At 36.5% G+C, this 23,068-nt stretch overlaps 1 protein-coding gene and 1 non-coding gene across 3 annotated transcripts in view; both read left to right on the forward strand.

Annotated features, from left to right (window-relative positions):
- RNGTT (RNA guanylyltransferase and 5'-phosphatase) overlaps window positions 1-23,068 on the forward strand; it is a 338,317-nt gene that overhangs the window by 224,770 nt on the left and 90,479 nt on the right. The gene's annotated exons all lie outside the window — the stretch shown is intronic.
- Window positions 21,837-22,025, forward strand: LOC119625478 (small nucleolar RNA SNORA73 family). Its single transcript, XR_005241671.1, has one exon. It is a non-coding gene; the product is annotated as a small nucleolar RNA SNORA73 family (small nucleolar RNA).

Genomic DNA, 23,068 nt, shown 5'->3' on the forward strand with positions numbered 1-23,068 from the left:
TTAGCTTTTAAACGAAAAGTCATTTCCTCTCAGTTGTCTGATTTCTGTCTTTGGGGTATTGACCTTCCCTCCTTTTTGGAAGGTAAATGCTTAACTTTCTACCTTTATCCAATACATGTTAAAAGTATTGTTTGTTTTGTCTTTGCTGTGTATATGTCCTACTTGTCTGAATCAGCATTTTCACTTTACACCCTATGCTCATAGAATTCAGGACCTCTTGTTTTTACGGTGCATTGTCATCATGCTATAAAAGAAAATGCATATAATAAATGTTTTTTAACATCAGCTAATGAAGTATGTATGTTTCAGCTTTTTTCTTGTAATGTTTTAGATTTAGGTTATTTTTATGATGTAGATCATTATGAAAAGAATACATGATCCTACTAATAGAAATGGAAAGATCAGGTCATCCTACTAATCAATAATTATTTGGGGTTATTTTCAATTATAAAGCTAATATATATTTACGAGGAGATGGAGGAAGAAAACAAAAGTTCAGAGCCATGAAAAGGAAAAGTCTGCCCCCTACCCATTACCCACATATAACCACTATTAATAATTTTTTGTATATAATTACTCATTGTTAAATCTCTTGAAAATGTGCTTTCGAAGACTTCATTGCTAGATGTTGGATTGTGATGCCACATCATCTTTCAGCTTTGTTTATATGGAGTGGGGGGAGCAGTTTTTCATTTCATTTATTTTAAATTTAAAATTTTTTGAAAATAATTTTAACTTTTATTTTACATTCAGGAGGTATTTATGCAGGTTTGTTACATGGGGTATATTGTATGATGCTGAGGTTTGGGGTATAATTGATCTTGTCACCCAGGTACTGAGCATAGTACTCAACAGTTTTTCATCCCTTTCCCCTCTTTCTCCCTCCCCTTGAGTCCCCCATTGTCTATGGTTACCATCTTTCTGTCCATGAGTACCCAGTGTTTAGCTCCCACTTATAAGTGAGAACACATGGTATTCAGTTTTCTGTTCCCACATTTAGAATAATGGCCTTCAGCAATATCCATGTTGCTGCAAAGGGCATGATTTCCTTCTTGTTTATGGCTGCGTAGTATTCCATGGTGTATGTGTACCACATTTTCTTTATCGAAGCCACTGTTGATGGGCACCTATGTCAATTCCCCATGTCATGGTTATTGTGAATAGTGCCATGATGAACAAGTGAGTACATGTGTCTTTTTGGTAAGACCATTTCTTTTCTTTGGATATATACCCAGTAATGGGATTGCCAGGTCAAATGGTAATTCTGTTTTAAGTTCTTCGAGAAATCTCCAAACTGTTTTCCATGATGTTCAAACTAATTTACGTTCTCATCAGCAGTGTACAAGTGTTCCCTTTTTTCTGCAGCCTCACTAGCATCTCATACCAGTCAGAATGGCTATTACTAAAAAGTCATTTCTTTTTTTTTTTTTTTTTAGTTTTACTTTAAGTTCCAGGATACATGTGCAGAACATGCAGATTTGTTACATAGGTATATGTGTGCCATGGTGGTTTGCAGCACCTATTGACTCATCCTCACCTAAGTTCCCTCGCCTCGTCCCCTACCCCTCAACAGGCCCTGGTGTGTGTTGTTCCCCTCTTTGTGTCCATGTGTTCTCATTGTTCACCTTCCACTTATGAGTGAGAACATGCAGTGTTTGGTTTTCTGTTACTGTGTTAGTTTGCTGAGGATGATGGCTTCCAGCTTCATCCATGTCCCTGCAAAGGACATGATTTCATTCCTTTTTATGGCTGCATCTTACTCTTTTCCTTTCTTTGTTCTCTTTGTTTCCTTTCCCTTCTTTTTTTTTTTTTTTTTGAGACAGGGTGTCTGTTACCCAGGCTGGAGTGCAATGATGTGATCACAGCTCACTGCAGCCTTGACCTCCTAGGCTCAAGTGATCCTCTTACCTCAGCCTCCCGTGTAGCTGGGACCACAGGTGTGTGCTACTGTGCTTGGCTAATTTTTTAATTTTTTGTAGAGACAAGGTCTTGCTATGTTGTCCATCCTGGTCTCGAGTTCCTGGACTCAACAAATTCTCCTACCTCGGCCTCCCAAAGTGCTGGGATTAAAGGCATGAGCCACCACGCCTGACCCCCTTTTCATTTTTCGATCACTTTTAATTCTGCTGTTCCATTTCTGAGCAGGTATAAACTCTAGAGTAGCCCTCTTGCTTTCTCCCGAGTATTTCCTACTTGTCTCACAGAATTCCTTTACTTTCTTCTTTCATAATTTTCTCTTTCTGCTTCTGATAAAGAAACATTGTAATTTTAGGAAAAATGTGGTTCCCTGGAAGAAGAGTAGGATGATTATCTTTGGTGTCAGCAGAATGGGAGATAACTGACGAATGAATTTGATTGATTCTTCCAAGATGGTATTAATTTGTAGATATATTTTATGTATTACTTAAAAAAATTAATTCTGCTATGCCATAAATTATATCCAAAGGATAAATCCTCATGGGAGCTTCATATAGCAATTCAAATTTTCTATTTGCTTGGTATAATAAAATTAAACAATGTTAGTTTAGATAAATGGAGCATGTGTTAGGATATATATACATATATATATATGTATATATAATATTTTTTTCACGCGAGTTACACTGGGGAACTATATCCTAATTCCAAAGTGTGAAATTTGAACTGACAGAATTATAAACATTTTTAACATTTTAAAGTATTTTCAATCTGTTCTATATGCGATGAGATATTTTTTGAGCCAGGCTTTGTCACGTTAGAAAATAGTTCTTAAAAGCAAAAGCTCTCTAATTACTTTCTTGTTTTCATACATAAACATAAGCTTAGTTAAAATTTTTCTACTCTATTATTCCAGTGGTGTTTTTCTGTGTTTCTGTATTTATTTAATGATGCTTTTGAATGTCTTTACTGTTACAGGAAAGCTGTTTTCTCTTAGTTTTGCCTTCTCCCTTTGTTCTTCTTTTCCCTGCTTACCTCAAATCCAGCTGGAAGTGTTTCAACTGTGAATTGTTGGGTATTGGCCCAACATGAAGAACCCTCTGATTTAATAAGCTTCTTAGAAGAGTCCTTGGTTCCATACATTTGCTTCACTTTTTGTCTTGCCAGCTTGTTAATAATAACATCATTTATGTGTTTAATGCTTCTAATATGCTTGATTTTCCTTGTATGTGGTTTACATACATTATCTCATTTAATCAAGCTTTTTAATGATTTCTGTTGGCTACTATGAAAATTTGAGGAAGTTTTTCTATCTTCTTTATATAATTCCATCACATACATTAGTAACATAAAGTATAAATTGGTGTCAGTTTTCTAAAGGAATAATTTTAAGATATAATTATTTTACATTAAGAATTTTAATTTAATTATTTATAGATCATTTATTTTAAAATTTCTTTTATGTGAATGCATTATTTCTTCCTGTTTTTCGAAGGGGGGTGTGTGTGTGTATGTGTTTTATTTGTAGACTTTAGTTTCCAGAACAGTTATAAATTTACAGAAAAATTGAGTACATATTAATAGAACAGAAAGTTCCCATATACACCTCTTGGTCCCCCAACAAACAGTGTACCCTGTTATTAACATGGCAAACTTATTACAATTAATGAACCAATATTGGTATGTTATTATTTTATTTATTTATTTATTTTTTGCGACAGGGTCTCACTCTGTCACCCAGGCTGGAGTACAGTGGCGCCATCTTGGCTCATTGCAACCTCTGCCTCCCAGGTTCCAGAGATTTCTTGCCTCAGCCTTCTGAGTAGCTAGGACTACAGGCATGTACCACCATGCCCAGCTAATTTTTGTATTTCTTGGTAGAGATGGGGTTTCACATGTTTGCCAGACTTGATATGTTGTTATTAACTAAGGTCTGTAGTTTATTCAGATTTCCTTAGTTTTTACTTGATGTCCTTTTTCTTTTCCAGGATCCCATCTAGAATACTACATTACATTTAGTTGTCATATTTCCTTAGGGTACTCTTGGCTGTGACATTTTCTCATACTTTCCATGTTTTTAATGACATTGCCAGTTTCGAGAAGCACTGCTCAAATGTATTATAGGATGCTCCTCATTTAGAATTTGTCTCTTGTTTTTCTTATAATCAGATTTGGGTTATGGGTTTAGGGGAAGAAGATCACAGGTGAAGTGCGATTTCTATCACACTATATCAAGAGTACGTATTACGAACATGAATTTATGATTTTCGATGTTGACTTTGACCACCTGGCTAAAGTAGGGTTTGTGAGTTTTCTTCATTTTAAAGATAACCCATTTCTTCCTCCTTTTCTTACTGTACTCTTTGGAAGGAAGTCACTATGTGAAGCCTACATTCAAACACTGAAAAGTTACACTCTCCCCTTTTTAGGGTACTGTACAATTCTTTTTATACATTGGTGGATTTAGTGTTGGTAATAATTTGTTGAGGATATTTGCATTTATGTTTGTCTTAGTCTCCTTGAGCTACCATAACAAAATACCATAGACTGGGTGCCTTAAACAACAGAAGTCTATTTTCTTATAGTTCTAGAGAATGAAATTTCAAGATTACAGCAGGGTTGGTGTTTGGCAAGGGTTCTGCCCTTGAGTTGCAGATGCTGTCTTCTTACTGTGTATTCACATGGCCCAAGGGGAGGAGGTAAACACTCTGTGCTGTCTTTTCTTATAAGACCTCTAATCCTATTGTATCAGGACCCCACCCTTGTGACCTCATTTACCTTTAATTACTTCCTACGAGGCCATATTTTCAAATATAGCTATGGAGGTTAGGGCTTCAACATATGAATTTGGGGAGCGGGGACAAACATTTCAGCCCTGCCTCCCTTCCCTCAATTTATATCCTTCTCACATGAAAAATACATTCATTTTATCCCGAGTCTTAGTTCATTCCAGCATCAACCCTGAAGTTCAAAGTCTCATCTAAATATCATCTAAAGTGGAAAGGGGTAAGACTCAAGGTATGATTCATCCTGAGGCAAAATTCTTTCTAGCTGTGAATCTGTGAAACTAGCAAGTACTACTAAAATATGGTAGTGGTACAGGCACAGGATAAACATTCCCATTCTAGGAAGGAAAAATCAGTCTATGGCCATACCACCCTAACGTGCCTGATCTCATCTAAGAAGGAGAAATCAGAAGGAAGAAAGGGGTGTCCCAAACAAGTCTAAAACCTATCGAGGAAATTCCATTAGATCTTAAGGTTCGAAAATAATCTCTTTGATTTCATGCTCTGCCTTTCAGAACAACTGGATCCACTGAGATGGCAGCCCCACCTCCATAGACTCCTGCCTCCAAGGCTCTGTGGGGTGATTTGTCCCCAAGGCTCCTGCGTAGCAATAACCTAGCTTGTTGAAATCATAAAGGATTGAAATCATCCTTGCCCTTTGAGACTGTGGTGAGAATGGCAGCTCTCTGATGATTTCTAAATCACATTTGGTGTTGTTACATTTTCTTGAAGGATAATGCATGTTCACACCCTGATGGTTGTATGTTTCCATCTTGTAGAATCCATGAAGGCTGACTTCCTTCATTCAGTCCTTTACAGTTCACACTGGCAGTGTATCTGCTCAGATAATTTCATAGTCTCTTTACTGAGTGATAGTACAGCCACAGCCTTGGTGTTCTCCTCAGAAAGGTCTCATCTTTTAAAATATGAACAGACTGAGAATTTGCCACATCTTTAAGTTCTAGTTCTTTTTTGCCTAACAACAGCTTTATTTCTCTTTCTCTTGCATTTTACTATAAGCCATAAGGAGTAACCAAGCTTCTCAATACTTTGTTTAGGTATCTCCTCCTAAATGGTAGAGATACCTAAATGAAGTATTAAAGAAGTTAGGTATCATTCTCCTGAGTGAATATCCAATTTCATTGACTACAAGTTCTACACTGCACACATTCCGTTTATGACAGTGTCCTTGAGAGACACTCATCTGTAGTTTTGTTTTATCATGTTTATCTGATTTTGGTGTTAAGATAATGTTCTCATAGAATGAGTTAGGAAGTATTCTGTCTATTTCTATTTTCTGAAACAGATTATAGAAAATTGATGTCATTTCTTAAATGTTTGTATAATGCACCCAGTGAAAACATCTGGGCCTAGTGCTTTATTTTTGGAAAGGTTAAAAATTATAGGTTTAATTTTTAAAATAAATATTGGCCTTGTTAGATTATCTGTTTCTCCTTCTGTGACTTTTGGTAGCTTGTGCCTTTCAAGGAATTGATCCACTTTATCTAAATTATCAAATTTGTGAGCATAGAGTGTTCTTAGTGTTTTTTTATTATCCTTTTAATATCCAAGTGATTAATAGTGATGTCCCTTCTTTCTCTTATGGTATTGGTAAATGTATGCCTTCTTTTTTTCTTCTTAGTTACTCTGGCTAGAGATTTATCAATTTTAAAAATCTTTTCAAATAACCAAGGCTTTGATTTTATTGATATTCTCTGTTGATTTCCTGTTTTCAAGTTCATTGATTTCTGCTCTAATTTTTATTATTTCTTTTTTTCTGAGTGCTTTAAGGTTAAATTGCTCATTCTCCAGAATTTTCAAAAATAGAAACTAGTTACTGGTTTTAGATCTTTTCAAATAAATGCCTTCAATGCTGTACATTTCCCTGAAATCACTGCTTTCACTGCATCCCACAAATTTTGGCAAGCTTGTATTTTCGTTTTGATTTAGTTCAAAATATTTTAACATTTCTCTTGCCTGCTTTTTCTTTCCTCCTTCTTCTTTTTTTTACACTTGTGTTATTCTGAAGTAAGTTGTTTAATCTCCAAATATTCTGGGATTTTCCAGCATCTTTCTATTACTGATTTCTAGTTGAATTCCATTACCATCTGAAAAAAACATTATATTTGTTATGGTGTATTTTATGGCCCAGAATGTGCCTCTCTTTTAGAATGTTACATGTGAGTTTGAGAAAAATATTTATTCTGCTATTGTTGGATGAATTATTCTATAAATATCAGCTAAATTCAGTCGATTAGTGTTGTTTATCAACTCAACAACATTTTTACTGCTTTCCTGCCTATTAGATCTATCAGGTACTAAAAAGGGGATGTTAAAGTTTCTAGCTACATAATAGTGGATTTGCTTCTCTTTTAATTCCATTAGTTTTTGCCTCATATATTTTGATGTTCTATTTTTAGGCATATGCATGTTAAGGATTGTTATGTCTTCTTGGAGAATTGACCCCTTTATCATTATGTAATACTCTATTTTATCCTTGGTTATTTCCTATTCTGAAGTCTACTTCATTTGAAATTAATAAATACAGATGCTCCTTGACTTATGGTGGGGTTACCTCCCAATATACTTATTGTAAGTTGAAAATATTAAGTCAAAAATGCATTTAATACACCTAACCTATGTAACCACCACAGCTTAGCCTAGCCTGCCTTAAATGTATTCAGAGCACTTACATTAGCCTATGGTCAAAATCATCTAACACAAAGCTTGTTTTATAATGTGTTGACTATTTCATGTAATTTATTGAATACTGTACTGAAAGTGAAACACAGAATGGTTGTATAGGTACTCTAAGTATACTTTCTGCTGAATGCATATTGCTTTTACATCACCATAAAGTTGAAAAATTGTCAGTTCAACTATTGTTAAGTCAGGGACCATCTGTACTCCAACCTTCTTTTAGTTAGTATGAACTTGGTACGTATTTCTCCATCTCTTTTCGCTTACCTGCATCTTTATGTCTAAAATGGGTCTCTTATAGAAAATATTAGTTGGGTCTTTTTTAAAAAAGTTTTCTCTGGCAGTCTTCGTTTTTTAATCAATATATTTAGGTCCTTGAGAGTTGAAGTGAATTTTGATACCATTGGATTAATATCAACCATGTTTGTATCTGTTTTTTATTTGTTGTACTTGTTGTTTTCATTTTTAAAATCTCTTTTTCTGACATCTCTGGTTGAAATTGAACATTTTATATTATTCCATTTTCTCTCTTCTCTTAATATATAAATTATACTTCTCTTCAGTTTTTTTTAAAAGTGGTTGTCCTAGGGTTTACAATATACATTTACAACTAATCTATATCTGCTTTCTAATAACACTACAGTGCTTTGTGGGTAGTGCTTGTGCCTTATAACAGAGTATCTCAGTTCCTCCCTTTCATCCCTTATAACATTATTGTAATTTATTTCACTGAACTATATGCTGTAATTGCCCCATACATTATCACTGTTATTACTTTGAATAGACATTTATTTATGATTAAGAAAAAGAAAAGCAAAATATTTTATATTACTGTCATTTATTCCTTCTTTAACACTCTGTTTCATTATGTAGATTTGAGTTTCTGACCTGTATCTTTTTTTCTCTCTCTCTGTTAAGAACTTCTTTTTAATACGTTTTTCAGGACAAGTCTTCTGGTAAGGAATTTCTTCAGTTTTTGTCTGAGAAAATTTTTGTCCTTTTGAAGGTTAATTTTGCTGGATACAGAATTCAAGGTTGTTGTTTTTTTTTTTCTTTCAACGCTTTAAATTTTAAGATACTGTCTTCTTGTTTGCATGATTCTGACAAGTCTGATGTGATTCTTGTTATGTACTCTTACCCTCTGTAGGTGAGGGGAGTTTTTCCTTTGGTTCTCTTTAAGGTTTTCTCTTTGTCTTTGATTTTCTGTAGTTTAAATATAATGTGCCTATGTTTAGATTTTTTCAGTTTTTATCTTGCATAGTGATTTTTTTTTTCTTTTTTAGCTTCCTGGATCTGTAGTTTGAAATTTATCATTAATTTTGGAAAATTCTTGGCCATTACTTATATTTCTTCTGCTTCAGTCATTTTTCTTCTCCTTTTGGTATTTTAGTTACCTTTTTAAACCTTTTAAAATCATCCCACAGTTCTTGGATATGCTATTCTTTTTTTGTTTTGTTTTGTTTTTTGTTTTTTGCATTTGGGTCATTTCTTTTTTCTTTTTTTTTTGAGGGGGATAGGGGGTGAAGACAGGGTCTCTCTCTATTGCTCAGGCTGCAGTGGCACAAGCTCGGTTCACTGCAGCCTCAATATCCTGGGCTCAAGCAATTCTTCCACCTCAGACTTCCAAGTAGCTGGGACTACAGGCATGCGCCACCACACCTGGCTGATTTTTGTATTTTTTGTAGAGATGGGGTTTTGCCATGTTGCTCAGGCTGATCTCAAACTCCTGAGCTCAAGCCATTCACCCAGCTTGGCCTTCCAAAGTGCTGGGATTATAGGTGTGAGCCGCCACACCCTGACAAGTTTGAGAAATTTCTGTTGACATATACTCAAGCTCACAGATTCTTTCTTCAGCTGTTTTCAACCTACTGATGAGCCTATCAAAGGCATTCTTAATTTCTCTTGCAGTGAATTTGACTTACTGTATTTCCTTCCTTCCTTCATTTTTTTGTTAGTGTGGTAAAATATAAAAACCATAAAATTTAGTATCTTAATCATTTTTAAGTGTACAATTCGGTAGTAGTAAATACATTCATAATATTATGCAACCATCACAACCATCCATCTCTAGAACTTTTTTTATCCTGTGAAACTGAAACTCTGTAACCCATTAAACATTGACTTCCCATTGCTTCCTCCTCCAGCCCCTGGCTTTCTCCTTTCCATCTATGATTTTGAATTGGCTTATTTCATTTAGCATAATATCCTCAAGGTTCATTCGTGATGTAGTATATGTCAGAATTTCCTTCCTTTTTAAGGCCAAATAATATTCCATTATGTGTATATACCACATTTTACTTATTCATTTGTCAATGCACACTCAGGCTGCTCCCACATTTTAGCTACTGTGAATAATGTTATTATGGACATGGGTTTACAAATATGTCTTTAAGACATAGTTTTTAGTTATTTTGAGTAAATACCCAGAAGTGGAATCTGGATCATAAGCCAATTCTATTTTTAATTTTTTAAGGAACTGCCATACTGTTTTTCTCAGTGGCTGTACTATTGTACATTCCCAGCAGCAGTGCCCAAGGGTTCTAATTTCTCCATATCCTTGCCAATAGTGTTTTCTGTTCTTTGATAATAGCCATCGTAATGGGTGTAAACTGAGATCTCGTTGTAGGTTGGATTTGCATTTCTATAATAGTTAGTGATTTTGAACACTTTTCTATGCTTCTTGACAATTTGTATGTCTTTTTTTGAGAAATGTTTATTTACCTCCTTTGTCTATTTTTGGATCAGGTTTTTGTTGTTGTTGAGTTTTAAATGTCTCTATACAGTTGATCCTTGAGCAACACCAGTTTGAACTGTGTGAGTCTACTTAGATTTAGGTTTTCTCCTGCTTCTGCCACCCCTCAGATAGCAAGATCAACCCCTCCTCTTCTTCCACCTCCTCAGCGTACTGGACATGAAGATGATGAGGATGAAGACCTTTATGATGACTCACTTCCACTTAGTGAATAGTAAATATATATATGTTCTCTTCCTTATGATTTTTATAACTTTCTTTTCTTTAGCTTACTTTATTTTAAGAATATAGTATATAATACATACACAAAATATATGTTAATTGATTATGTTATTGGTAAGGCTTCTGGTCAACAGTAGGCTATTAGTAGTTAAGTTTTGGGGGAATCAAAAGTTACATGTGGATTTTCAACTGCATGGGAGGTCAGTGTCCCTAACATTGTTCAAAGGTCAGCTGTATTCTTGATGTTAAACCTTTATTGGATATATGATTTGCAATTTTTTTTCCATCGGTAGGTTGCCTTTTGCTCTGTCGATGGTATCTTTTGATGAATACATCTTAAAATTTTTCTATTAAGTCCAGTTTGTTTATTTTTTATTGTTCTATATTTTCTTTTCATTCATTCTTAGAGTTTCCATCTCACTACTGACATTACCCATTTGTTCTTGCATACTGTCTATCCCTTAGAGTTCTTGACATATTGTTATTACTTTAAAATCACTATCTTATTCCATAATTTGTGTTAATTAAGATTTAGATCCCCTGTTAGGAAACCTGCTGGGTTAAGGGAATTTTCAGTGGTTAATGTTAAATCACCTTTTTCTAATGGAATAGCCTCTTACTTTAAAGTTCTTGAGTCAGTAAGCTACGTTTTTGCTTTCTTTTTTTTTGACTTAGGATAGTTCTGACCTGATGAGGTGTGCTCACAATGAGGTTTCCTCTAAAAGATATTTTTCTGCTTTCTTCTGTTAGCAAAGCAGTTGCCGGTACAGACTGAATGCATTTAGGCCATCCGTGGGTTACTGGGTTAAGGATTTTTTGGTTAGGAAGGCTGTGGGTTGTCAGTGGCCTCAGTGCTTTCGGGCTACGCCGTTGTTTACAGTGACAGCAAAGTGGTATTGGAGTGTTATAGGGTCACAGAGAAGACCTTCAATTATTAATTATAGGTTTTAAATTTACCCTGGGTTTTAAAGGAATAGGACCCACTCTTTTCTCTTTACTACTTCTATCTCTCTTTCTGTGTCTCTCTTTGACTCTCTGTCTCTCTCTCTGATTCCCTCTTTGTCTTTCTCTCTCTGCGTCTCTCTCTCTTTGACTCTGTCTCTTTCTCTCTCTTTCTCTCTGACTTCATCTCCCAGTTTCTCTTTCCTCTTAGCTGGTCCCTGCCTCTGCCAGCCACTTACGCTACTGTTCTCGCGTCTCCTTCCCCTTCCCCTAGGGGAGGGACTGGCGGGAGTGGAGCTACTCTTTCTTTTCCTGAGAAGAAAGGAAGGGGGGTTCTGAATATTTTTCTTACTACCAGAGGTTTGTGTGAGGTTCTGCCCCCACTCATGGGAATTTCTCACCTCTTTCTGAGGTTCAACCCCCCATCATGGGGGGTTGTCTCACCTCTTTCTGAGGTTCATCCGCCTCCTCAATGGAGATCTCTCACCTCTTTTTAGCCTCCAAGACATCCCAACTGAGGAATACTTCACCACCCCCCATGGCTTTCTTTCCCTAGTCCCTACTATAAGGAATGCTTTACCGCCCCTGCGGTTTCTCTCTCCTTGATATGTCCTAACCAAGGAATGCTTTACCACCCTGCAGCTTTTTCCTCAGTAAGGAAATACTTCACTGTCTCCAGCGGCTTCTCCTTCCTTGGCGTGTACACAGTCATCTCCGCAGTATATGAGGATCCTTTAAGCTAGTTTCCTGGCCATTTCTTTCCACGTTGCTGAGAGCTTTGGTTATTCTTCACACTGAGTGGGTCCTGATTTCTCACCCCTGAGGCTGCCACAAGTGGGCGGGTCATGCCTCCTCCTGAGAGAGAACCAGAGACCGCCCTGGAAGGGAATGTAATCCCAGGCGAGCCCCCAAATTGTTATAATTAAGTTTTGGTGCCACAAAACAAATAGCACTAGAATATGAAATTTTCTTTTTAGTTGTCAGCAAGGCAAGGTACTTCTATAGAAGGGTGTGCCCTTACACATGGAGCAATGGTGAACGCACACTTGGGCAAGGGAGGGGAAGGGGTTCTTATCCCTGATGCACGTGGCGGCTGTTGCTCTGTCCTTCCCCTATTGGCTAGGGTTAGACGGCATAAGGTTTAACTAATTCCGATTGGCTAACTTAAAAGAGAGTGACAGGGTGAGTGGTTTGACGGGAAAAATGGTTATGACAGAGCAGGTAGTGGGAATGAGTCAGGGTGGAGCAGGTAATTGGAATGAGCCAGGGTGGAGTAGGTAATTGGAATGAGTCAGGGTAGAGCAGGTAATCGAAAAAGGTTGCTTTACGAGGAAGTTAAGTTTAAAAGTAGAAGACAAGGAATTGAACATACTGACATATTGATTCTTTGAAAAGAAATTTAGAACTCATATCTAGCAATTCTCAAAAGAGCACGAACCCTATTATGAACTGCACATGTGAGGGATCTAGGTCACGTGCTCCTTACGAGAATCTAATTCCTGATGATCTGAGGTGGAAGCATTTCATCCCAAAATCATCTCCCCCTTCCCCTGTCTGTGGAAAAATTTTCTTCCATGAAACCAGTGCCTGGTGCCAGAAAGGTTGGGGATCATCGTCCTAGATGGTATTACCTACCATACACCTAGGCTATATGGCATAGCCAATTGCTCCTAGGCTACAAATGTGTACAGCATGTTACTATACTAAATATTGTAGGCAATTGTAACACAATTGTATTTACATATTATAACATATCTAAACAAGAAATTGTACAGTAAAAAGAAGGTACAGAAAATTTTTTAAAATGGTACACCTGTATCAGGCACCTAATAGAACTTGCAGGACTGGAAGTTGCTCTGGGTAAGTGAGTGAGTGGTGAGTGAGTGTGAAGACCTATGACATTACTGCATAATGCTGTAGATTTTATAAACACTGCACACTTCAGCTACACTAAATTTATTTAAAAGTTTTCTTTAACAATAAATTAACCTTAGCTCACTATAACTTTTTTACTTTACAAACTTTTAGGACTTTTTTTTAACCTTTTGACTCTTTTGTAAAAAGAGTTAGGTTAAAATCCAAACACGGCTGGGCTCGGTGGCTCACGCCTGTAATCTCATCACTTTGGGAGGCTGAGGCAGGTGGATCACCTGAGGCTGGGAGTTTGAGACCAGCCTGACCAACATGGTAAAATCCCCTCTCTACTAAAAACACAAAAATTAGCCAGGCGTGGTGGGGCATGCCTGTAATCCCAGCTACTGGGGAGGCTGAGACAGGAGAATCACTTGAACCTGGGAGGCGGAGGTTGCAGTGAGCCCAGATTGCACCACTGCACTCCAGCCTGGGTGACAGAACGAGACTCTGTCTCAAAAAACAAAAAACAAAACCTAAACACATTGTACAACTGTATAAAAAATTTTCTGTCTTGATATCCTTATTCTATAAGCTTTTTTATACTTTCAAAATTTTTAATTTTTAATGTTTTTAATTTTTTAATTTTACCGTTTTGTTAAAAACTAAGATGTTGTAGGTAGTGACTATCTTGGGCCGGTGACACAGGTGGTAAAGGAATTTATCAAGACAATTATAGGTAAAGAAAGGTAGATTATTAGAGAAAGTGAAAATAATATTGCAGAGTTGCAGTGGGCAGCACAGCAGAGAAGGGGCTGTCTGCAAAGTGACAGGGGCTGTAGGGAAGTTTTGTAGGGTTGTGCTGAGGGGGCTACATGGGTCATTGAGTTCTCAGGTTGTTTATGATTAGCCATCTGTCAGAAGAATTGTTCATTGCTCTTTCCTACCTGGGGCCCCTTCCTCATTGTTGCTTCCTTATCAAAACTCCACATACATTAGCCTAGGCAATATAGGGTCAGGATAATCAGTTTCACTGTTTTTCACCTCCACATTGTGTCTGGCTTGGAGGTCTTCAGGGCCAGTAACATGCATGGAACTGTCATATGATAACAATGCCATGTTCTGGAATACCTCCTGAAGGACCTGCCTGTGTTAATCTCTAAGTTAACTTTTTGTTCTTGCTGTTAAATAAGTAGAAGGAATACACTCTAAAATAACAATAAAAATATGCTATTGTAAATACATAAACTAGTAACATTTTCATTACTATCAAGTGTTATGTACTGTACATAATTATATATGCTGTACTTTTATACAACTGGCAGCACAGTAGGTTTGTTTATACCAGCATTACCACAAACATGAATAATACAGTGCACTATGATGTTATGATGTCACTAGATGATATGAATTTTTCAGCTTCATTATAATCTTATGGGACCACCTTTGATAACCATGTATCATTGTTCCAAACATTGTTAGGAGGCTCATGACTCTAGTTACTTTTCTTCTCCCACTCTCCTATATGTGAGGGGAATTTTCTTGGATCTTTAATGTGAGAACCTTGTCAAAAACCTAGAAATAAAGCCCATCAAAGTATTAAGGTTGCCCTAAGACTAGGTCACCAGCAGTTTTTTAATACCAAGTAATCCATACTCGCTTCCAGTAATTTGTCAAAATTATCGTGCAAGTTTTCTTACCATTTTATGACTCCAGCAGCTTTTGTTCAAGATATGCTGATCTGTGCTGTGCTTGGCTATGACTCTTTCTTTTCTCCTGTGTCTCTAGATTTTAGGGTAACAGTTTGCCCTGTGATCTGAATTCTCTGATGAGTCTTAGAAAAGTCATATATTTTTGGTTTGTTTAGCCTTTTTTCTTTTTTTAGAGTGGGAATGATGACTTGCAATTTGTATTACATGTTGTAGCTGAAAACCAAAGTCTGTGTTCTTAAAATTTGTATATATCTGTTCTGTATTTCCTAATGATCACCTCTTTAATTACTTAATGAAAAAATACAACAGTTTTTACCACTCTAGAAGCTTTTCTCAACTAGAACGTGCCTTAACCCTTAATAAATGTTAACTACTCATCATATACCCAGATTTACCTTTTATTCCCTTATAAATAGTACTTATATTTGCATAAGCGGTAGACCAGATTCCTAATCTGTTCGATAGTATATTTCTTTAAAAGTGATCAGAAAAATTCTTTTCTTGAAATTGTAATTTCATTAATGGCATAGCAAATACCGTATTCACAACCTGGGCAATTAACATCTCTGGAGCTTTAGGGATCAAATTTAATGAAACAATAATAAGTACTAGGTTATTAAGGATGATTGGGAAGATAAGTTTCTTGTCGTCCTTTCTGATTAAGTCCAGGGTTTGGGTGAGAACACTAAACTCAGGAGAATGTTCCCAGAGAGGTGGTATAACTTGTATAAAAAATTAGAGGCTGACGTGTATATTGTGGTGTTTAGGTGAGGGTAAAGGGATTGTGGCTAGAAAATGAAAAAAGGCTGAAGACTATAGAAATTTGTTATCATTGTAAAGTTTAGGTGGGGCAGAAAAAATAGCTGAAGGTCTTGAAATCTGAAAAGTATAGATTTAATAATAATTTTATCTCATAGGAACTGTAACATATTGATAATGCCCAAAATCTTTAATAGGTAGTGGAAACGTTTAACTTTTTTACTTAGGATATTCTATCTAATTAATGGCACCATTAAATATTAGTAGCATGCACCATTGGAGAATGAATGCTTTGTAATTGAATTCTCATTATAACCAATGCAATGGACACATGTTAGACTAGGAGTTGAGCTCAACCAAGGTTTTAGTTCTCCTTTAAACCACTAACCACAAAGTAGGGATGTCTTTTTATTCTTTACTCTGCACCAGATGCCAGCCTGGAGATGCTCAACACTTCTTGAATGATGAAATGAGTAGATGGACTGACAGGTGAACCAGTAAACACGAATGGCTTTTTGTTTCTTTATATGTAAAGTAAGAAAGATGACAAGGAATTCTGCTAGATTATCTTTGAATTTTTTACCAATTTTTATGATAATACGTACTTTGGTACAAGTACCCTGAGAACTTCAAATTAAATTCTTTTGAAAGAAATAAAACATTTTGTTAAATACAAATCTTTTAAATGCAAATTGAAAAGCAAGTGTCCTTGGATTTCAGAGGCGCTTTTTTTTTTTTTTTTTTTTTTTTTTTTTTTTTTTTTTTTGAGACGGAGTCTCTCTCTGTCTCCCAGGCTGGAGTGCAGTGGCGCGATCTCAGCTCACTGCAAGCTCTGCCTCCTGGGTTTACGCCATTCTCCTGCCTCAGCCTCCCCAGTAGCTGGGACTACAGGTGTTCGCCACCAGGCCCGGCTAATTTTTGTATTTTTTTTTTTTAGTAGAGACGGGGTTTCACCATGTTGGCCAGGATGGTCTCGATCTCCTGACCTTGTGATCTGCCCACCTCGGCCTCCCAAAGTGCTGGGATTACAGGCATGAACACTGCGCCCGGCCTCAGAGGCTTTTTAATATAGATAAAATTTAAATTGAGTTCTTTAGCCAAGCTGAATAAATGTACAAGGTAAAAATGCAATCTCTTCATAAGTTTCACAGAGTAAACACTGGAAGTTGCAATAATAAATATGTAAAGTTTTTGTTTTTATTACAAATGTAAAGGATTACAGGTAGTTTAACATTTGGAATGCAGGTATTAAAGTACTGTAATCAAGTTGGAAGAAGCAGTATAAATCTGAAATTTTCTCAGTAACCAGTTGAATACATTTAGACTAGAGAATGAATCATTTATTTCAGTTCAAAGTTGCAGTGTCTGAGATGAACTGCAGAAGGAATAAAAAACTCCAAATTTGTTTAAGAATAGCAGATAACTGAATTCCAAGTGATAGCCTGTGATTTTCAAGGCAGTCAGAAAAGTTTCATGGAAGCCAAGTGAAGGGAAAGCCAAATGTCAAATGTGGCATTCCTTCATTAAGTAAGCGTTTATTGGTAGATTGCAGTATTCTAGGCAGAGGGATTGAAGAAGGCCAACCATGATGACCTAAGTCTATTGAATTTGCCAGTAATACACTTGCACTAAGTGGTCCTAGTGAGCCTAAATCTCAAGTCTGCTATTTTCTTAATGCCCATTTTCTTATCCAAATAACTTGTACATTAGGCTTGTAACTGCTTTACTTAGATGCGTATTTTCTATAACTCTAAATATATATCATTGCTTTTAACCATTTTTATACTATGAAAAGGGATAGCCTTCTACTGCAATGAGATTTGTGAACGTATATTTTAAAAGAAATGTATCAACTAAACATCTGGTTTTGAACATACTCTGTATCCTCTCTTCCACTAATTTTTTTTTTATTATTATTATACTTTTAAGTTCTAGGGTACATGTGCATAACGTGCCGGTTTGTTACATATGTATACATGTGCCATGTTGGTGTGCTGCACCCATTAACTCGTCATTTACATTAGGTATATCTCCTAATGCTATCCCTCCCCGCTACCCCCTCCCCACAATAGGCCCCGGTGTGTGATGTTCCCCTTTCTGTGTCCAAGTGATCTCTTTGTTGAATTCCCACCTATGAGTGAGAACATGCGGTGTTTGGTTTTCTGTTCTTGCGATAGTTTGCTGAGAATGATGGTTTCCAGCTACATCCATGTCCCTACAAAGGACACAAACTCATCCTTTTTTATGGCTGCATAGTATTCTATGGTGTATATGTGCCACATTTTCTTAATCCAGTCTGTCACTGATGGACATTTGGGTTGATTCTAAGTCTTTGCTAGTGTGAATAGTGCCGCAATAAACATATGTGTGCATGTGTCTTTATAGCAGCATGATTTATATTCCTTTGGGTATATACCCAGTAATGGGATGGCTGGGTCAAATAGTATTTCTAGTTCTAGATCCTTGAGGAATCGCCACACTGTTTTCCACAGTGGTTGAACTAGTTTACAGTCCCACCAACAGTGTAAAAGTGTTCCTATTTCTCCACATCCTCTCCAGCACCTGTTGTTTCCTGACTTTTTAATGATTGCCATTCTAACTGGTGTGATATGATATCTCATTGTGGTTTTGATTTGCATTTCTCTAATGGCCAGTGATGATGAGCATTTTTTCATGCTCTGTTGGCTGTATGAATGTCTTCTTTTGAGAAGTGTCTGTTCATATCCTTTGCCCACTTTTTGATGGGGTTTGTTTTTTTCTTGTAAATTTGTTTGAATTCTTTGTAATTTCTGGATATTACTCCTTTGTCAGATAAGTAGATTACAAAAATTTTCTCCCATTCTGTAGGTTGCCTGTTTACTCTGATGGTATTTCTTTGCTGTGCAGAAACTCTTTAATTAGGTCCTATTTGTCAATTTTGGCTTTGTTGCCTTTGCTTTTGGTGTTTTAGACATGAAGTCCCCCATGCCTATGTCCTGAATGGTATTACCTAGGTTTTCTTCTAGGGTTTTTATGGTTTTAGGTCTAACATTTGAGTCTCTAATCCATCTTGAATTAATTTTCATATAAGGTGTAAGGAAAGGATCCAGTTTCAGCTTTCTACTTATGGGTAGTCAATTTTCCCAGCACCATTTATTAAATAGGGAATCCTTTCTCCTTTTCTTGTTTTTCTCAGGTTTGTCAAAGATCAGATGGCTGTAGATGTGTGATATTATTTCTGAGGGTTCTGTTCTGCTCCATTGGTCCATATTTCTGTTTTGGTACCAGTACCATGCTGTTTTGGTTACTGTAGCCTTGTAGTATAGTTTGAAGTTAGGTAGCGTGATGCCTCCAGCTTTGTTCTTTTGGCTTAGTATTTAAGATTGTCTTGGCAATGCGGGGTCTTTTTGGTTCCATATGAACTTTAAAGCAGTTTTTTCAAATTCTGTGAAGAAAGTCATTGGTAGCTTAATGGGGATGGCATTGAATCTATAAATTACCTTGGGCAGTATGGCCATTTTCACGATATTGATTCTTCATATCCATGAGCATGGTATGTTTTTCCATTTGTTTGTGTCCTCTTATTTCACTGAGCAGTGGTTTGTAGTTCTTCTTGAAGAGGTCCTTCACATCCCTTGTATGTTGGATTCCTAGGTATTTTATTCTCTTTGAAGCTATTGCGAATGGGAGTTCATTCATGATTTGGCTCTCTGTTTGTCTGTTATTGGTGTATAAGAATGCTTGTGAGTTTTGCACATTGATTTTGTATCCTGAGACTTTGCTGAAGTTGCTTATCAGCTTAAGGAGATTTTGGGCTGAGATGATGGGGTTTTCTCAATATACAATCATGTCATCTGCAAACAGGGACAATTTGACTTCTTCTTTTCCTAATTGAATACCGTTCATTTCTTTCTTTTGCCTGATTGCTCTAGCCAGAACTTCCAACACTAAGTTGAATAGGAGTGGTGAGAGAGGGCGTCCCTGTCTAGTGCCAGTTTTCAAAGGGAATGCTTCCAGTTTTTGCCCATTCAGTATGATATCGGCTATGAGTTTGTCATACATCGGTCTGACTATTTTGAGATACATTCCATCAATATTGAATTTATTGAGAGTTTTTAGCATGAAGGGCTGTTGAATTTTGTCAGAGGCCTTTTCTGCATCTATTGAGATAATCATGTGGTTTTTGTCTTTGATTCTGTTTATATGCTGAATTACATTTATTGATTTGCGTTATGTTGAACTTCTTCCACTAATTTTTAAAGGTTTTCCTCATATAATCTACTTCTTCACTGTGGTTCATTTAATTTTTTCCTAATTGGAAGATAGCACACAGAGTTGGCAGTGTACATTTCTGTGTGACTTTAAGCATATACAGAAATATTGCATCTTCAGTCTGATTAGGAATAATGATAAAATAAATATAAATAAGGAATAAAATAAATTAGAAAAGAAGGGGTTCCAAACCTCTTTAAAGTATTTTTCTTTTGTTATAACCCATTTTTTTCTTATATGAACTCATTTTTATGATATAGTCTTGTCATTAGGGCAAATCATAGACTTGAATTAGAAGATCAGTAGACACCACTTTATTTTTTTTAAGTTTTTGTCAGCCTCCATCTATTAATATATCTTTCCTTCCATTTCTCCAGCCTAGTGCCTTATAACAATAGGAGCTCTATAAACAGTACTTTTTTTTTCTTTTTTCGGGGGCAGGGAGACAGTCTCACTCTGTTGCCTAGGCCAGAGTACAGTGGCACAATCTCGCCTCACTATAACCTCCACCTCCTGGGTTCAAGTGATTCTCGTGCCTTAGCCTCCTAAGTAGCTAGGATTACAGGCATGTGCCACTATGCCCGGCTGATTTTTGTATTTTAGTAGAGATGAGGTTTCTCCATGTTGGCTAGGCTGGTCTGGAACTCCTGGCCTCAAGTAATCTGCCTGCCTTCCAAAGTGCTAAGATTACAGGCACGAGCCACCACACCTGGCTATAAACAGCACTTAAATGGTGAGTTAGGACTTTCTTGTGAATTTCAGTAATACACTCTATTCTTGCCCTACTCTTTGCCTCCTGACCAGATTGATTCAGTAGCAGCTACTATTGAAGATAATTAACCTAGGAATGAAGTTGAATGGTCTCCCCTTGGTCTTCACTGATATCTTTGTGGGTGGCTCCCCCACTCAGCCTTCTCTGTTCCTACCCCAGCAGAAGGTTGGGACTTCTTTTTACAGCCTACAGAGGATGGATGTCTAGCTTCACCACTTGGCCTTTGCTGGTAGGGTTGGGGGTGGGCTGCTGTTTTTTTCTGTGGTGTTTAGCTAGAGTGGAGTGGTTTTTGTTGAAAAGCTTCTGTCTTGCTAGGCTGGCCTGCTTCCTGGATAGAGAGGGCATGCTTTTCTTGTTTTTTTTTTTTTTTTTTTTTTCTGGGTCTCCTCCCATTGATGTTTTTGGGTTGTTGGCGTCTCCAGTACCCAGTTTGAAATACATGAGACAAAAAGAAAATACATGAAACCAACCAACCAACCGAACAAACAAACAAACAAACAAACAAATACATGAGACAAAAAGAAAACCCATCATTTTGTTCCTTGGATCCTGAGCTCCCTTGTCAGACTGCCACCTTCTCTCCATCTTCTGAAAACAGAAGTTTCGCAGGAACATATAATTTAATTTACAAAAGTTATATTATGCATAACCTTAGAACAGTTGACACTGTGTTTGCTCACTAATTACTTGTTGAATTGAAATAAAGAATAGGTGCATATTTCTTGAGATGTTTGTATCTATCTAAGATCTTTGTGATTTGAGAAAGGAAGAGGTGAGTAAAATCAACACCTAAAGCAGTTCTACCAAATTAATTTTCAAATCAACAATTTCTACATCTTTTAGTAAACAATTTATAATTTAGAGGAGGAAAGAGAAAAAGTATTATATTGAACAATAACCTCAGTCTTTTAGGATTGTTACATGAAATTCATTTTGGATGATCATTTATCTTTTAATTCTTCTAGTGCTGTAGATTAAATGAGCCTGGTGTTGTATTACTAAACTATAAATCCTTTGTGGAGCCAGTGGAGGCTTTCTATTCTAAATCGTAAGTTCTCACTTATTTTGGGGCTGTCCCACACCCTGAAAGGTAAAGGTTCAAATGAGTCAGGTGATCTTTTCACAAATGCGATTGGAGTGTTCAGTTTACATTTTTAAAAGTACTTTTACTTTCAGCTTGAGTCACTCTTCCCAGGCTTTATCTAGGTGGCTTAGGTTAGCTAGGGCTGTGTCCCATGATGTACAGTCCCTTTACACAATGTTGGAGATCAAACTTGGCTTCATGTCTTGCTTCGTATTCCCACAGCCTCTCAGAGTCCTGTGGACGATGACTGAGGAGACAAACCATGCAAGCAACGTACTTTTTAAAAAGTCAGTTTCAATAATGACTTAATTTTAAGTTATAATTTCATGGAACACTTTCATCACTTTCTGTTTCACAGTATTTTACCCAGGTATTAATTAATCTAAGTAGTGTATCTTCGGGAGGTAAGACAGTTATTTCCATTTTACAGATGAGGAAATCAAGAAAAGTCATTTAGTTTATGACTTATCCAAGAGCATTCAGTGAGTTGAGATTAGAAGTGGAAAAACAGACCAAGATTGGAACTCAAAATGTTTTCTTTAACCACCATCCTGTGCTTAGCCCAATAGACTGTGCCAGTAACCAAATTAAATTTATTTATCTTTCACAATGAGAACAAGGGGGAAAAAAGATTATCCAATTAGAATTTTGTTATAGCCATGGTCTGTAAATATCTAATTTTTCAGTCTGATGCATCAAGAATGTTAAATCATTATCATATCTCCTCTTTCATATGTAGCATAATAGAAAGCCTGTAATACAAGATGATAATTTTTAAAAAAATATTCTTATTAAGAAATATGGTAGTTATTTGAAAATAAATAATTCCGTTTAATTTTTTACAATGTAAAGAAAAATGTGATATGTACATAGCAAACATATAGTACATATACTTTTCATTAGATATATTCTATGTCTGCACCTCATACATTATACATACACAATGTAAGACACTGAAAATTTGGGATAGGTTTATAAACTATCGATGCTACCACATGAAAGAATACTGTTGTGTGAAATAATTGGAATTTGGGAACAGGCTTATTTAATTTTCATCTTCGCCTTCCCCATTAGTTTCAATCTAAATACAGTGTCAGATTGGGCTGCTATAATAAGAATACCATAGACTGGGTAACTTAAACAATGGATATCTACTTTCCCTGGTTTTAGAGGATGGGAAGTCCAAAATTAGGGTGCCAGCATGGTCAGGTTCTGGTGAGGCCCTCTTCCTGGTTTCCATATGGCAGCCTTCTTGTTGTATCCTCACATGGCAGAGAGAAAGGAAGCAAGTGTTACTGAGTCTCATATAAAGGCATTAAT

Source organism: Chlorocebus sabaeus, chromosome 13 (genome assembly GCF_047675955.1).
Source record: "Chlorocebus sabaeus isolate Y175 chromosome 13, mChlSab1.0.hap1, whole genome shotgun sequence".
Taxonomy (NCBI): domain Eukaryota; kingdom Metazoa; phylum Chordata; class Mammalia; order Primates; family Cercopithecidae; genus Chlorocebus; species Chlorocebus sabaeus.